At 35.6% G+C, this 18,562-nt stretch overlaps 1 protein-coding gene across 1 annotated transcript in view; it reads left to right on the forward strand.

Annotated features, from left to right (window-relative positions):
* Positions 1 to 18,562, forward strand: part of TRHDE (thyrotropin releasing hormone degrading enzyme) — a 367,225-nt gene that overhangs the window by 211,050 nt on the left and 137,613 nt on the right. The gene's annotated exons all lie outside the window — the stretch shown is intronic.

An 18,562-nucleotide genomic window follows, 5' to 3' on the forward strand; every position in this document is an offset into this window, starting at 1 on the left:
CAATCCCAGGGCAGCCAAACTATTTCATGGGAGATTATTCTTCTCGTCCTCCTGGCAGGTAGAAATGGACCGAGTTAGAAAATAGAGAGTCACTAGGTTCATGTCATTTTATGAGTTAGGGTTTTGCTTTATAAATCAGCAAGATGGAGATGAATGTTTGCCAAACAATGCAAAGAAATGTTGGGAGAATAAATGAATAAATGTTTGGAGTCTTGATATGAAATCGCTGTACAATGGTGGTGTGTCAGTGTCAGGTTTTATTATTATTAATAAGAGAGCTGACCTACACAGTGACAGATTATTTGTCATCAGTACCCCTTAAATACTTACTTATTTTGCTTGGCTGATACAAATGGTTGTAGGCAGCGACATATATATTTTATAAACATTATTTAAGGGACATTTAGGGAATTAAAGATCTTTCTTGGATAATAATCATGATAAATGAAATTTTAAAGACTAGACTTTGACTGACAAAGATCTTGGACCAAGGATTAGACACAGAAATAAGACACACTCTGAACTTCTCCCCATTGTTACGTGGATTAAGATTTTTCTCACCTCTATCCCGTAGTTGTTCTAATTTAACATAAGTATGTATATCTCTTTGTTTAATACTTGTAGCTACTTGGGAATTGTTAAAATAGTGTTAAAGTCTAGTTCATCTTTGGTGTAGATTGAATTGCATTTACTGGGATTTCCATGTACTTAATTGACTTATAAATGTTTTAAGTTTTTAAAACTGTTCCTAATATTTTTCCTGAAATATTCCTATTTACAACTAGAGGTCAAATAATGATTCATCAAGATTCCTTGGTACACTAATTTGGATTTTGGTTTTGTACTCCGGAAATGACTATCTCAATGATTATGCATTAATATTATATGTTATAATATGTAAAGATACAAATTGTGTTAGAAAATATCTTTTTAAGTCACTGATCATTGCATTGGCTGTAAAAGGGTTTTTGATGATTTGGAAAAATAAGTGGAAGTATAGAACCATATTTAAAATATATGTTAATATATTTATGTAAAATAATCAAAATTTAAAATATATATTATTTTTTATATATGAGGTTTTTTTAACTATATATTTTTAAAATTTTTTATTTAAATTCAGTGTAGTTAACACATACTTTATTAGTTTCAGGGGTAGAATTTAGTGATTCATCAGTTGCATATAATGCTCCGTGCTCACTACATCAAATGCCATCCTTAATGCCCATCACCCAATTACCTCTTCCCCCAACCACCTCCCCTCCAGCAACCCTCAGTTTGTTTCCTAGAGTTCAGTGTCTCTTATGGTTTGCCTCCCTCTCTATTTTCATCTTATTTTATTTTTCCTTCCCTTTCCCTATGTTCATCTGTTTTTGTTTCTTAAATTCCACATATGAGTAAAATCATATGGTATTTGTCTTTCTCTGATTGACTTATTTCACTCAGCATAATACCCTCTAGTTCCAGCCATGTCATTGCAAATAGCAAGATTTCATTCTTTTTGATGGCTGAGTAATATTCCATTGTATTTATATATCACATCTTCTTTATCCATTCATCAGTCGATGGACATCTGGGCTCTTTCCATATTTTGGCTGTTGTGGACATTGCTGCTATAAACATTGGGAGGTGTGCCGCTTCAGATTACTATGTTTGTATCCTTTGGATAAATATTTAGTAGTGCAATTCAAGCATGGGGCTAGAACTCACAATTCCAAGATGAAGAGTCACTTGCATGCTCTACTGATTGAGCCCGCGAGGTGCCCCCTATCTCTTATCTTTTTGAGAGTAGCCATTCTAACAGTTATGTAGTAATGTCTCATTGTGGTTTTGGTATGCATTTCCCTGATGATTAGTGATGTTGAGCACCTTTTTATATGGATCATTTGATCAATTTTCTGTCTTCTTTGGGAAAAATTGTCTATTCACGTCCTTTGCCCATTTTTAATTAGATTATTTGTGGGTTTTTTTTTTGCTATTGATTTGTGTGAGTTCTTTATACATTTTGTATGTATTGCTCCCTTATCCAATATATATTTTGCGAATATTTTCTCCCATTTTGTAGGTTGCCTTTTCCATTTATTGATTGTTTCTTTTGCTGTGCCAAAGCTTTTAGTTTAATGTAGTCCCATTTGTTTATTTTGCTTTTGTTACCTGTGTTTTTGGTGTCTTATCCAGGAATTCATTGCCAAGACTGAAGTCAAGGATATTTTCTCTTATGTTTTCCTTTAGGAGTTTTATGGTTTCAGGCCTTACATTGAAATATTTGATCCATTTTTAGTTAACTTTTGTGAGTGGTGTAAGATGGGGTCCAGTTTCATTCTTTTGCATGGGGATATCCAGTTTTCTCAAGACCATTTATTGTAAAGACACCCCATTGTGTGTTCTTAGTGCTCTTGTCACAAATTAGTTGACCACATATGCTTGGATTTATATCTAGACTCTCTTTTCTTTCTGCTCTACTGGTTCTTTGTAACCATTTTTGTTTTTGTTTTGTTTTGCCAGTACCATACTGTTTTGATCAGTATAGCTTTGTAATATAGCTTGTATCAGGAAGTGAGATGCCTCCAGTTTTGTTCTTCTTTCTCAGGATTGTTTTGGCTATTTGAGGTCTTTAGGATATGGGGATATATATCTATATATATATATATAGATATATATAGATATATATCCGTGAAAAATGCCATTGGAATTTTGATAGGGATTGTATTGAATCTGTAGATCGCTTTGGGTAGTAGAGAGATTTTCACAGTATTAATTCTTCCAATCCAAGATCATGGGATATCTTTCCATTTATTTGTGTCTTCTTCAATCTCTTTCATCAATGTCTTATTGTCTCAGTGTACAAGTCTTTCATCTCCTTGGTTAAATGTATCCCTAAGTATTCTTTGCTTTTGATGCTATTGTAAATGGAATTGCTTTTTAAATTTCTCTTTTAGATAGTTCATTGTTAGTGTATAGAAACACAACTGATTTCTGTATGTTGAATTCATATCTTGCAGTTTTACTGAATTAATGTATTAGTTGCATTTTTGGTGGAGTCTTTAGGGTTTTCTATATATCAGACCCTATCATCTACACAAAGAGATAATTTTACTTCTTCCTTTTTGATTCAGATACCTTTTATTTCTTGTTCTTGTCTAGTTGCTATGTCTAGGATTTCTAGTACTGTGTTGAATAGAAATGGTGAGAATGGGCATCCTTGTCATTCCTGATCTTAGAGGAAAGGGTTTTAACTTTCACCACTTAGTATGATGTTAGCTATGGGCTTGTCTTCATATCTATGTATCTTTATGCTTTAAGTACCACTAAAATACTGTCCTTCCTGTGTGTTTTCAAGTGATGATAGATCTACTGTATTTTCAAAGAAGACTTCACAAGAAAAAAGTTTTAACAGCTGTACTAAGGTATAATTAAAATACAGTAAACTGTACATGTTTAAAAGGTACAATTTGATATATTCTGACATATGTATACACAGTGAAAACATTACCACGATCCAGTTAATGAGCATATCCATCAAATGTTTTCTCATGCCTCTTTCTAATCACTTTCCCATCTCTCCTCTCTCCTTCATTGATCAACTTTTTCACTATCGATTAAATTGCATTTTCTAGAGTTTTATATAAATGAAATCATAAGTATGTACTCGTACTCGTTTTTGTCTGCTCTCTTTCACTCAATGTAATGATTCTGAGATACATTCATGTTGTAGAATATATGGATACAGTACAATTTCTACATTCTCCTGGATATTTGGGTTGTTTCTAGTTTTTGTCTGTTACAAATAAAGCTGCTATGAACATTTGTGTGCAGGTCTTTGTATGTATATTTGCTTTTATTTCTCTTGGGTAAATACCTAGAAGTGGAATGTCCAGGTAATATGATAGGTATGTTCAGTGTTTTAAGACTGCTGATCTGTTTTCCACTGTAGTTGTACCATTGTACCATGGCATATTCCTGCTGAACATGTATCAAAGTTCTACTTTCTCCACATCTTCACCAACATAAACATGGTATAATCAGTTCTTTTAATTTTAGATATATTTTTTAAAGATTTTGTTTATTTATTTGAGAGAGAGAGAGAGAGAGAGCATGAGCTGGAGTGGGGGGGAGGAGGGAAGGAGAAGCAGACTCCTTGCTAAGCAGGGAGCCCAACATGGTGCTCAGTACCATGATCCCAAGATCATGACCTGAGCTGAAGGCAAACACTTAAACGACTGAGCCACCTAGGCACCCCTAATTTTAGATATTGTAATGGTATCTCACTGTAGTTGTATATTACATTTCCATAACCACTAATGATATTGACCAGTTTTTCATTTGCATATTTTCCCTCATATATCTTCATTAATGAAGAGCCAGTTCAAATCCTTTGCCCATGTTTTTTTTTAATTTGATTGTTTGTTTTCTTATTACTGAGGTTTTTAAAAAATATTTTATTTATTTATTTGAAAGAGAGCATGAGCCAGGGGGAGGAGCAGAGGGAGAGGGATAAGCAGACTCTGCACTGAGCATGGAGCCCACTCTGGGGTTCAGTCTCATGACCCTGCGATCATGACCTGAGCCAAAATCAAGAGTTGGACGCTTAACACACTGAGCCACCTAGGCACCCCTCTTACTATGATTTTTGAAGATTCTTCATATACTCTGAATATAGGTTCTGTATCAGATATATGATATTCAAATAATATTTTTACCAATTTGTGACCTGACCCTTATTTTCATAATAGTGAATTATTTCATAATTTAGAAATTTTGCATCTATGTTCATGAGGGATATTAGTCTGTAGTTTTGTTTTCTTGTAACATCTTTTTCTGGTTTTGTTATCACTATAATGCTAGCCTCATAGAAACTATTACCTTTTATTTTTTTTCAATTTTCTGGGAGAATTTATATAGAATTTATATATGTGTGTGTGTGTGTGTATATATATATATATATATACATATATATTGTTGTTGTTGTTGTTAAATATGTGGTAGAATTTATCAGTACAGCAAGTTAACCAATATAGCCTGGAATTCCTTCATGGAAAGATTTTTAACTAGTAACTTAATTTTGATAATATTAGCAGGTTATTCAGGTTATTTATGCTTCTAGAGTGGGCTTTGTATCTTTTCTAGGATTTGGCTCATTTCATCTAAGAAGTTTAATTTATTGGCATCAAGTTGTACATGATATTCTCTTATCCTTTTAATAACCACAGATTCTCTAATAATGTCTCCTCTTTAACTCCAGATATTGTTAATTTTTGTCTTATCCTCATTGTTCTAATTAGTGTAGCTAGAAGTTTATACATTTTATTTTCCAAAGTCCAGCCTTTGGTTTAATTGAGTCTTACTCTTACTTTCTATGTCATAGATTTCCTCTCTAATCGTTACTATTTCCTTCTTTTTTTACTTTGGATTTAACTTATTCTTTTTTCTGGTTTTTTAAGTGTAAGTTCAGGTTATTAATTGGAGACCTTTCTTCTATTTTAATTTAGATGTTTATTCCATAAATTTTCTCTTAAGTGTACTGCCTAAGGTATGCCTCAGATTTTGATACACTGAGGTTTCATTTCCATTCACTTTAAGATACTTTCTAAATTTCCCATTTGATTTATTAGTTGCCCCATTGGTTATTTAACTTGTGTTATTTCGTTTACAAATATTTGAAGATTTTCCAGAATTTTTTTCTGTTATTTATTTCTTACTTAATTCTATTGTGGTCAGTAAAACATATTCCCATAAGACTTGAATTTTCTTAGAGATGAAGCTTGTTTTATGGCCCAGAATTTGGTGTCTGTTGGTAACTGTTCCATATGCACTTCAAGAGAATGTGTATTCCACTGTTGTTGACTGGAATATATTATGCCAATTAGGTCAAGTTGGTTGATAGAGTTGTTCGAGTTTTTTATATCCTTACTGATTTTCTGTCTACTTGTTCATCATGCTTTCTTGATGAGTCCTCATTGTTCGGATTCACTCACATCATACTGAATCAAACATCTAAAAATTTAGTGAAAAATAGTGGCCCAGGTACTGTTGGTATATCTGAAAAATAATCTTCAAATGTAAATGTGGAAAAATAAAGATTAGAACAATTTGGCTGAAATATCAGGGACTTAAGATGAGAATCTCTGTATCAGGCCTTGATGTACACCTTGTGCTTTAGTCTAGGTCTCTGACTTGGCTTCTCTCAGGCTCTTTCTATCAGGTAAGTTAGTAGGTAGATAATATGCAGTAGCCATTTTAACTTTGTAGGTAGCATGGGTAAACTATGTCATTCTGGGATGTATGACAGGTAATATGGATATTTGTACAGCTGTAAGTAAGATCAACTGCTAACGTTTGTTGCATGCTTACTTGGTGCCAGGCACTCTGCCAAATTTTACATCTATGAACTCAATGAATTCTCATAATCCCCTTATTGGATCATTATTTTCATGATTCTCATTTTAAAGATGAGGACATTGAGTCGTGGTCAATTCTAAGGATATGTTTCCCAGGAACTTAAGTTCCAGAGCCATTGTTCTTAAAGCACTACCATATTTTATCAACCAGTTTGGCTGGAGCATTCATTCCAAAATAATTTGATAAGCCTCTGCTCATATTCCAGGCACTGTGTGCTAAGTACTAGGGATATAACAATAAGGCACAAAGGAGAGACAGCATATAAATAAGTCAGTGCAGTAACTGAGTATTAGTAGCAATATATCCATTTTAAATGTGGACACCTAACTCAAACCATCTTAAGCAATAAAAAGGAATTTGTTGACTGAAAAACTGACAAATCTGAGATGTAGTAGTAGTTTTAGTAATGGTTGACTCCAGGTATTTTAACCACGTCATCAGAATTCTATCTTTTATCAGCCTCTTAGCTCTTCATCTCTATCTAGATTATTCTTAGATAGGTGGCCCCAAAGAAATTAGGCTGGTAGAGTCTTCAACTTTGTGATCCTAACGAGCTCAGAGAAAGAGCAAACTTCCTTCATCACAAGAGTCTCTATCTGTTTCCACAAAAGGCGATGATTTTTTTCTGATTAGGTAATAGATCACTACTGGCCAATCCCTATGTCCAAAGGATGAACAATTCCTATGGATATTCTGACTAGCTAGTATGTGTCATGAGCTTATCGTCTGGCATAAGAGATAGACCACATAATTAATAGGCCCCTGGTATCACCTGAAGGAGGGCTTCCAAAAAAAAAAAAAAAGATGGCTAGAAAAAAGTAATGGATGTCAACCTCAGAATCTTAGGTGTTATGATAGAAATATATACAATACATAGTTCCTAGGGGAAGGAGGGAAGGTGTCAACGTCTAGTGCGTTGGGGTCCCTGGGTAAGGGTCGCGAAATCACCGGGACACAGGGGATGCAGAGCAAAGGCAGCACTTGCAACTGCATACTGCCGTTTATTTCTTGACATCTTTTATGCTCTTTACAATCAAAATATATTGTTACTGATTAACAATGTAAGCATTAAGATATCCCGATACTTCTTTACGCAAGAGAGGACAAAATCAAATTCAGTTGCACCGGAATAATTACATATCTTAAGTAAATCTCATTCTCTGATCAGTTCTTATGCAAAGGTACCTTATGACCCATTCCCCGAAACTACATAAAATCAAACCCTATGCAGGAATGCTGAGATCAGACAACACCCCGCATATACATTTGAAGCAGGATGTTATCTGATCATCACATCCCCGCACACGAAGCCACTCTCCTCGGTGGGCGTCACAAGGAACAATGTGCCCAAGATTACTCAAAACATCATGAGCCATTTCTCAGCTGACCGGATGCCTGAGGCATAGGCACACAACAAGGCGAGGGAGACTTTTCCCCCTCTCAGGCCTGGGCGTTCCCGACCTTACCCTGCGTGCGCCACAGCACACAAACAATTCCGGCCACAGAGGGCTCACATGCCTATGTTGGCCTCAGGAAGGGAATAACAAAAAAGCAAACAAGGACCATTCTGTAGAGGAGGTTTAGAAAAGGAAGACCATGTTGTTCCTTGATTAAGTAGAACATCAAGTTCGACATGGTTATAGAATAGTGAGGGTTTGGGGTAATAGGCAGGCTGAGGAGATAAGCCCGTAAGAACTGGAGGACCTCTTATGCAATACTAAGAAGTTTGAACTTTATCCAGCGGGCCATGAGGAGTCAATGAAGAGTTTCAAGCAGAGGAGTAACATAATTAAAATTGTATTCTAGAAAGAATATTCCTAGAGGTGTGAAAGAGATTAAAAGAATAAATAGATCTAGACATTTTAGAAAAGACTGTAGTGACCAGAGTTGTAGCATTTAGAACTTACTATTTTTTGTATCATAGTATGTGGTACTTAATAAAAACTTTTTGCTACTGCTTTTCTGTGCTCTACTCCCTGAAGATCCCTGTTACTAAACAACATTAACCTCTGCCAACAATCAACCTCTCATTGCGTCAGTGCTTTGTTGGCTTATCATGTCTTGTAATTATTCCTTTAATAATTATTCAAATTATTCCCACTTCTGTTTTTTTTTGTTGTTGTTGTTATTCTTCCTGCATAGTAATTCAATTACACTTTAAATAACTTTTTTAAATAGCAATGTATTATAGGGGTAGAGGATATTATACGGAAATAAAGGTTAGGAACCAACAGACCAAATAATAATTTTTGTAGATTTGAATTTAAGAACTGAGTGGTTTTGAATAAATAGTGATGTTAAATGTGGATAGCCTTAAGGCCAGGATTTAAAGAAAGATAAACTCCTAAAATTACGTACACATTTTTAGAATGGGAAGAGAAAAAAGGGAGAGATAGTCTGTTAAAAAAATTACATTCCAATGAAATAACAATTCTCCATTTTAGTAGTAATTGAAAATGAAGATGCTTTTTCCTAAAGTACAATGGAAATAGGAAAATACTGTCCATAGAAAGACTGGAAAAGATGGATGGAGATAGTCTGTTTGCACTAAAAGCACAAAAGGAAATAAGAATCAATGACCCAGTGACCTGGATGATGAAAGTGAGTGAATGCTCATTAAATTTACATATGATGCCAAATTGAAGAGAATTGCTACAAGCTTGGGAGAGAGGAAGAGATTGCCAAATGACTTGAGCAAATTTAAACAGGATACTTTAAAAACAAGAATACTTTTGAACAGTTCTTGTATTAAGGCTGATATATTTTATGAAGATCCTTGTATGACTAACGAGGAAAATGTGTATAGTTTCCATCATCTTTAGGAGTAAATACGAAAAGGCCAATCAATCATTTGCATCTGTTGTCCTTTCTGATAACAGGTCTCCCATCCACAGCTTTGTGTCAGCCAGGCCACGATTAGGACACAGAGAAAGCACATACCAACCCTACAAACAGAGCAGGTCGTTTCTGCAGGAAAAAAACAAAAACAAAAACAAATAAAATGGTCACTTCCTTCAAGAATATAACCCAGTTGTAGACATAAAACATATGAAATGAAAACAGCAATTATACTAAGAGTAACAGTAAAGCACATCTCTCACTTAATGAGCACTTACTATTTACAAGGCATCTTGTGAAATGCTTTCTATGTATTATCCCATTTATTCCTAGCAGAATACTTGGGATATAGGCATTTTTAACCCAATTTACTGATGAGGAAACTGAAACTTAAGAAATGCAGTGATTTCTACAGGGTCAGACATCCAGCGAGTGAACAAGCCAAGGATTTGAAGTCAGATCTATAACACTTTTCACAAATAAATATATTTTAAGGCAGGTTACAATATGAACCGTCTCAGTGGATGGCCAACTTCAAGTTCTGGCCATCTTCGATCCTCTCTTTTTCTGATCCTATTTGTCTCTGCTGTCAGAGTATTTCCAGTATTTATTCTTTCTCACCCCGCTGACTTCATCTCTTATTACTGTCCCTTCACTCATGGCCCTCCTGCTCCCCCAGCTCTTTTGCTTTCCCTGAAATCCTACTAACCTCCCTCCCACACTAGGGTGTTTGAACTGGCCATTCCCTCGGTAGAGAATGATGTTCCTCCAGATGTTGTCATGATTCTAACCTGTTCTCCTTCAAGCCTTTACTGAAATGTCACCTTCTTAAAGAGGCTGCCGGTTTTAACATGTCAGCTGACACCCTCATTTTTTTTTCCTCACTAATTTCTCTTATTCTGATCTACTTCCTGTTTAGGGCTGTTTTGGTAGCGATCACCTAACGTGTTAGACAGTTTTCTCAAGATTATGTTAGTATATTATCTGGCTTCCCACTTTCCACCATTGAATGTGAGCTTCATAGAGGGAGAGGGTCTGTCTGTGTTTTGCATTGTTTCCCTGTCCTCATTATACTGCCTGCATATAGTAGGCACTCACTAAGTATTTGTTGAATTGAATTAAAGTAAATGTCAGGAAAGTGGTACAAGCGAAACATTATGGTGTTTCAGAGGGAAAGATCCCATCTGTTTATAGGAATTAGGAAGAAGAATTGGCACTTGAAATAGGATTCATGAGTTTCAGATGTATTCCATATGAATTCCAGAGGGGGAAAGAAGATTGTGTTGTCCAATCATTCTTGTTCTTAATGGGTTCTGTCACATGTGGCCTGACCCCTAAGCCCTAGACCTCGTGGGACCCCTTTCCTGTCAGCTTAGCTCTTCTGCTGTCTCTGCATTCTCCTTCCTCAGGCACATTAGCCTCCTGTTCTGCAAGTCTTTCCAGCCCTTGCTCTTCTAGACAGGTCCTTCTTCATAGCCTCTGCTTTCTCACTCACAATCTACTACATGCACACCATCAAACGAATACAACTGATGACTATTTTGGTCTTTTTGACACATTTGTGCATACTTTATTTTATAGTGTGCATAGTATGTATGTATAGCTTTGCTATGCATCTGGTATATTTTATATATTGATTAACTATAGCACTTGTGGTCACTTTTGTCCAAACAGTTGGGCAATAGGCTTTGGGTCAGGTACATAATGGCAATATACTATTAGTAGGAATAATAGTATCAGTTGCTCTTTGAGGGTCTGTTTTGCCGGTGGACATCCATTTAATTATCTCATTTACTTTCCCACTCATGTAAGGTGCAGGAAAGTAATCTTCACTTTTCATAAGAGTAAAGAGAGGCCCAGGGGGTTTAATGGTGTTCACAGGTTCTTAGGTGTCAGACCTGGGTTTTACATCTTGTTTCTAACTCATGTGCCTTCCACTCTACCAGGACAATTTCTTTAAGTAATTGCCTATTATGTCACTGTTTCAGTAGGAAGTATGGTTTGGGTTACATATACTAAAGTAAGGGATTTTCCTTGAATGAAAAAGTACAGTATTTTTTAAATAAATAATGGACTGGCATACACAGAAAAATAAGGGTTACACAATCTGGAAGTAATAATCACTGGTTATGATCATCTCATAAAGAAAATATGAACAGTTTAGGAGACTGAGAAAAATTAAGCAAAGAAGAGAGAGACAGAGGGAGGAGGGATGGAAGGAGAGAGAGAGAGAGAGATTGATTTAGAAACAATTGGAGATAAATCCTATCAGAAAAAGCTAAAGAATTTACATATGTCCAGCCTGGAGGAGAAAGGGCAAAGAGATGATTTAATAATTGGCTCTAATATATGAATGGTCATTATAGGAAGGCTGCTTACTACTTCTCTGTCAACATTCAGGTCGGAGTACGATAAATAGCCTTAAATTATAGGAAGAAATTTCAGCTCCATCTAAGAAAAAATTTCTTGACATAAAAGGGAATGAAATATTTCAGTGTGAAATATCAAGGACTAGAAAATCTTCATTCTTTGATATTATTTAAAAATAAAATTAAGAACTTGCTCCCAAATTAGCAAACTAAATTGAAGAAGGGCACTAAAAAAATTCCTCCTAGATCCTGACTCCATAGTGTATCATAATCAAATAATGTAATATAAAATTTATAATCTACTGGAAATTTATTTACATGCCTATCTTTATGTGTGTATCACCCAATTTCTTGATTATAATTGTAGAAGTGTAAATGGTAAAGGCAGCAAACTACTTGTGTCTTAGGTAAAATGGGAAAATTTAGAGATAATTCCTATACATCTCTGAATCATCTGTTGATACCTGTAAAAAATCATGGAAAGAATGTCCACGATAGAACATACTTTAGAAACTCTTTTTTTACCAGGAATCTTGTCTTTGTCCTTGGCCTTGAATTACCATTTTTCTAGGCCAGAGGTGATTTTAAGAATATCATGTAAAGGAAATGCCTTTTTGCCCTTGCAAAGAAAATGTACATGGTGGGAGGAGATGACTTTATTGACATTTTTCTGATAAATGCCTTTACCACTTACTGGTAAATTATTAATTTGTGCATTTTGCTGATGGAGGCAAATTTTCTTTTGCACGTGTGTTTGACTGACTCATCACCATCTGCTTGATGGTTCCTTTCTCTTTTTTTCTTTCTCAACTCTTAATACTTCAAACAGCTTGCTTTTCTTTTGAGTCACTTGTACTTCTTCCCCATTACCCGTTCCATCTATGATTTAGAGTTACTTGATGAAACTGAAAGAAAAAGTACATATTTGTGGAAATAAGTCGCAGGTTACTCCATCATGTAAGGAATGGAATAATCCCATTGGAAGAATTCTCATACTCTCCTGCCCTTCTGTGTCTCATTGTTTTGATATTAACTAATGGTTCAGTATACTACTTTTGAATTCCTCTGTTGCACACAATTTCTGTCTTTTTGACTTTGCTGAAATGCTTAAGAAGGTACAGTGTTGGTTTTGACTTTATTTTTTTGCTCTTTTTGTGAAAGCCAGAGTGGTGATCACACAATGTAAGAAGCTTACGAGTCAGAGCTGTGTAACTCTTAGCTTGCAGAAGTTGGCTCTGGCAAGATTGTGTTTCTGCAGCTTTCTGAAATACTTTCATAACTACACTTGTTCTTAGTGTTTTGCTTATGCAAAAGACTAATTCTAATGACTTTTGCAATGGTTCATTCATGCCAGACTTTATCAATAGCCAAAATTAAGTATAAAAATTACCATTTTGATTAGTATACATGGTAATAGACAAAGACTATTCCATTCCTATTAGTTGCTCATCATGTGACTATATGTGATTTTAATCCCATTAGGCGAGGAGGCAGCTATAATGCATCTCAGAAAGGAATGGGCTTCTGTTAACAGAACAAGATCAATTCAGTCAGTAAGCTTGTGAATCTTAAATTGTTTTTTACAAGATATTCAGGGAAAAGTAGCAATTGAAGATAAAAACCAAAAAGAATTGGGAATCAGCCAATGCATATTCCCCTAGCACATTGGGGATTGCAATGTTTTGAACAGATTTTCTGGAATAACAACAGGCTTCTATGGTGGTTAGAAAAAGGACAAGTAAAGTTAGGAATAAATTAAGATTTGAAGGATAAACAAGCAAGACAACTGGAATTAAAGGTTGACATTTTGATAAATGAGAAGTACAGAAGAGGGAAAAGGAGAACAGGAATAAAATTTCCTTTTCACAAAAAAAAAATGTTTGGAGAAAACAGAGAACAAAAACATTCGCAATGTAATTTTTGTTTGTGTACTTATGACAATGGAATAGGTTGGAAGAGGTTGAACTGAATTGAATTTTCCTGAAGAACAATCATGAATGGGTTGTGTTTTAGCAGCTGATGGATTCACATCTTTTTACTCAACATAATCGCCATCCATTTTTAATCATACATGGTATGTTTATATAATATAAAAATCTTTAATAGCCCTATATAGTTACCAATGTTGCATGCGAAGTTCAAACAGTTATTCTCCAATCACCCTAATTACCCTTAGTGACCCTTTTCATTACCGTTCCTTTTACATGTGAACCCTGAGATTCTCTAATCTTATTACTTTTAAAAAAATGTACCTTCTAAGTATTAAACAATGTGCCTCTATATTCATCAAAGACTTACATAAGTCTTAATCAGAGTTTTTGTTTCAAACTGGCCAAATTATGCCATTATGCTGGGCTGATACAATTTTAGTCAAACAAACAAACAAAAAACTCTTTCTGTTTGGCCCATGTCAGCTTTCTGAAGGTAAGTATACTATTTCCTTTGAAATAATGAAAACAGTTCTTTGGGCACACTTTCACAGAGATTTTCATGGATTCTTTCAGTGGAGGCTAAGGGCCATTTGATGACCCTACTGAGAAAATTATCTAGAGACTACATGTTTTCTACATCCTTTATCATTCATGCTATTGCATATTTCCTGGTAGCACTGAATCAAGTTTTTGGTCTTTCTGCTTTTTTATTTATTTTTTTAAAAAGGTTTTATTTGTTTATTTGATAGAAAGAGAGAGACAGCGAGATAGGGAACACAAGCAGGGGGAGTGGGAGAGGGAGAGGCCGGCTTCCCGTGGAGCAGGGAGCCCTACGCGGAGCTTGATCCCAGGACTCTGGGATCATGACCTGAACTGAAGGCAGATGCTTAACTGACTGAGCCACCCAGGTGCCCCAAGTCTTTCTGCTTCTTTAAAATAGAATGTCTTACAGCTTATTTTGAGTTGTCTTTATATTAGTATTAGAAGGCTTGACTGATTTCATACAACATATTCTTACCTTTAAAAAACAGAGAGATTAAAAAAATACTGAAACTGGCTTTTGTCTTGAGGTCATTTTTCCAACCAGGAGAATTTGAGCATACTTGTCAGGGTTTTGCAAAGAGAGGAAAAGAAGACAAAGCCTAAGGTGAGAAGTTTAATGGAAGGCCTCCTACAAAGCTAGGACCTTAAAGATCTCTACCCTCAGTACATAGGTGAACTAGAAATAAACCCATCTCCTTCCTCGGGGGACTGCAGAGAAATTGTCTGTTCCAAACTTTCCCCTGAAAATTTGCGACCACAAGTAACACTTGCATGGCATTGCAGCTCAAATGAAAATGACCTTGGTACACTTAAACCTCAAGACAGGATTTTAATTTAAAATGCTTGTTCCTGCACCAGAGGTGTCCCCAGATGCCAGATGGAAGCTAAAACAAATCCTTTCTAGAAATACATGCTTTTGTATCACATCTCAAAAGATTTCCACAGATAAATTCCAAGGAAAAAGAGCATCTCACAGTCAAAAATCACTAATCATGCAAGGAACCAAAGTCTTGTGAACCTGAGATAGCCAAAACAATTGAGAGCAGAATCATTCATGCAGACGATGAAAATATTGGGTATGTGAGACATAGAATATAAAATGGCATGTTAATAAATTTGAGGGAATAAAAAGAGGCTTGGAAATATAAGCAAAATGCAAGCAGATTTTACACACAACCAATGAGGATTCTTAGAAATGAAAATGTAATAGTACATTTAAAAATACAGTACATGGAGTAGATGGCTTATTACAGGTTAGAAAGAGCTGAAGAGAGAACTGTAAACAGGAAGATAGAACTGAAGAAACTATCCAGAGTGTGGCACTGAGAGACAAAGAGATGGGAAATTCACAAGAGAGCTTAAGGGACGGGAGAGAGATTGAAAAGTTGTAATCATTGGTCAATACATATACTCAAGGCTTAGCTTCACTTACTTTGTTTCTTCATCAAGTTATTGCTTCTTAGCTTGAGAGACTAACATATTTGTCTTAAACAAGTGACATCATTCTTAGAAACAGAGCTCTGTGTTTGATCTAAGGTTTTCTTTAATGTAACGAATTTAAGCCATTCACAAAGCACTGTTTTGTCATCTCTATTCTCTTTTATTACCATCTTAAAAGCTTGAATAAAATAAAACAGTGATATTAATTTAAAAACTAAACACTAAGTATACTTTTTTATGTTAATGGTCATTATATATTGAGTACTCCCTATGTTCCAGGAGTTCTACACATTACATCGAGCTGAAGCCTACAATCGTTACTTATTTATTTGTTTTTGGCTCAAGCTTACATAGCTCATAAGTAGGACCAAAATTTCAACCCAGCCTACCTGACTCCAAATTCTGTTCTCCCATTGCCTGATCACATAGTCAAATATGTGCTGACTTTCCTAGCAGAGAAGGTTACACATTTATTCAAATAATTCTGCCTTTCCTCTGACCATTTATTTAATCTCTCCTTTATAAGGACCTTTAGATACAATTTCTTGCCTGTCTAAGAAAACCAGTATCATTATTTTATCATATTTTTATTTTCGTGGTCCTCCCCTTCTCATCAATCCTTATTTTACCCTACTTAGCTCTTCTTGGCTTACCCTCTTTTACGTTTGAGCCAATAACCGATGGACCCTCAGAAACAGTCTATGCCAAGACTGTCTTGGAGCTGAGAGACTCTAAGGAGAGATGGGCATTAGCTTGAGTGAAGCTGTGTGGACCTAGGTGACTCAGACACATGGTTAGGCTTCTGTAGAGTAGAATTCATCCAGAAGCAAACCAACTGGTGCAATTCAGATGTGCATCACCTCTCTGTTGTAATTTTACACTAGGATGCAATTAACTCAGTACCATAAAAATATCTGGCCTACAGGAGAGAATTTTTGGTATGTATCCCCCTGGTAAGTACTATAAGCCAAAACAAAGCAATGATCAAGCAGCCGAATGTCTGTGTTTTGCTTACATATTCGCCAAACTGTTTTCCGGCCCTACAGCTGTAAGATGAAATGTGCAAACATTTAATGCCACACCATTTTCCTTCTGGAGGGGCATCAGTCACAGCAGGAACTTCATGACTAAATTGGAGCAGTTTGGTCACATTCATTAAAGAGTAAAAGCAAGAGTTTTAAGTGCTCTCTAATGTCTAAAATGGTTTTTCCAGTTTGAAATGAGTGTGGCGGGAGTGTTGGGGAAAGTTAGCATGTTTAAAGGTATTTATGTCTGAAATAATAACCTCAGCTAACACTCTATAACATGATGTACATCTCTTCTCTTTAAGTTCTTTATGTATATTTAGTCATTTAATCCTTACAACAACCCATGATCTAGATATTCTTTCCATCCCTAATTTATGGATGGGGAAACTTAAGTAGTAACTTATCCAGCATCTTAAAGTTAGTAAGTGTTGGAGTTGGGATTCATACAGTGATGTTTCTGTTTGAGCCCTTCATCAGCTATACTAGACTGATAATCCTTCAATTTCTTTTTATGTTTACAGAACATGTTGAACATAAAACATGAAAAGGCACTCATTTCATTTCTAGTAGAGCTCTTATATGTTGACATTATTTGTATATATCTGCTTCACTAGTCCTTTTTAGAGGCAAAGCTTAGCCATATCCTAGTTATTACCTAGTTCAGTGCCTTATAGATAGTGAGCACACAATAAATGCTTATAGTTTAAAGGAATTTCCACAGTGATTTATTCTAGTCTCAAAACCCTCAGAGATGAGGTGGTTACTTGTTTCAGATTCCTAACAGCAGTATCTTTTTGAGATATTTTTTGTTTTTGTTTTTTTAAACATTTGGGATGCAGAAGAGAAGGGAATATAGCTCTGTACCATTACACAAATTTATGCTTTATTAAATACTAGTATTACCTTTGAATTATTCACACTTTTCCTGTAAAATAATGCAGAGTGAAACTTCTTTTGCTTGTTCTGAATTACCTGCCTCGAGCATTAGGGATACTCCCTTGTTCTGGGATCCTGTGATTCCTTAGACAAACCTGATAGAGAAGTTAGGAATGTTCAGAACATGCCCCTCACCTCTGAGATGCACGGCATAGAAAACAAGGAGCATCCCTGCCTCTCAGCATCCCTCGATGCATCTCTCAGATACAGCCTCCAGTCTGACAGGCCATTGATCTGCCCCTTTATGGCATTTTTGTTCCTAATTCCACTCTTGTTTACTTTAAAAGCCAAATCTTTCGCTATTTTCCACTTCTGCTTGAGAAACCATTTTTACAGCTTTGGGACCAAATGTTTTTCATCTGCTCATTTTAATGTCTCTTTTCAGTGACCTTGTTGCCAACTGAAACCATGATGTTGCTGGTGGAGTATGGGAAAAATTTGCTACCAGCCAAGAACACTTATTTTCTCCCAAAAAAAAGGAAATATGAGGCAGTTAATTTTTCCCTTCTACATTTGCTCTTTGCTAAACTATAACAGAGTCAAGAGGACCTTTAATTGTTCCTAAACTGAAAGGTAGATCACCAGGTGTTAGGGTAGTTTACTTCTTCTAGACTTCTAGCAGGGTCAATAATCAATGTTTCTTGTTTTGGTTGATGATAAAAAGAATGAATGAAAGCTAGAGGTAGAAATTTGCTGCCACATACAAAGAGCTAAAGTTTTGAGAATGTAACAACAGAATTTGTGATGTAGATGTTTGCTTAGAGAGTGTCCAGTTCTTCCTCATAGATTCCCAGACAGAAGGGCATCGGGTATTTTTACACATTTGTCTTGGGAAGTTTTATCCTGCAAAGGTGGTGTTTCCCAAAGTGCGATCTGTGGAACACTGCAATATATTCTCTTACAGCTATTTTTTCCCCTTTACTCGGATAGTAAAACTTCATATTTTATTGATTCAGCTTAAGGTACAAAACTGTACCTTAAATGAAAAGTTTAAGCAATGAATTTCCTATGTAGACTTGCTGAATGAACCCTGGCAAGATTGCATTTGCTTGTCTATATATAGAATCGGGTTGATTCT

Source organism: Halichoerus grypus, chromosome 6 (assembly GCF_964656455.1).
Source record: "Halichoerus grypus chromosome 6, mHalGry1.hap1.1, whole genome shotgun sequence".
Classification (NCBI taxonomy): domain Eukaryota; kingdom Metazoa; phylum Chordata; class Mammalia; order Carnivora; family Phocidae; genus Halichoerus; species Halichoerus grypus.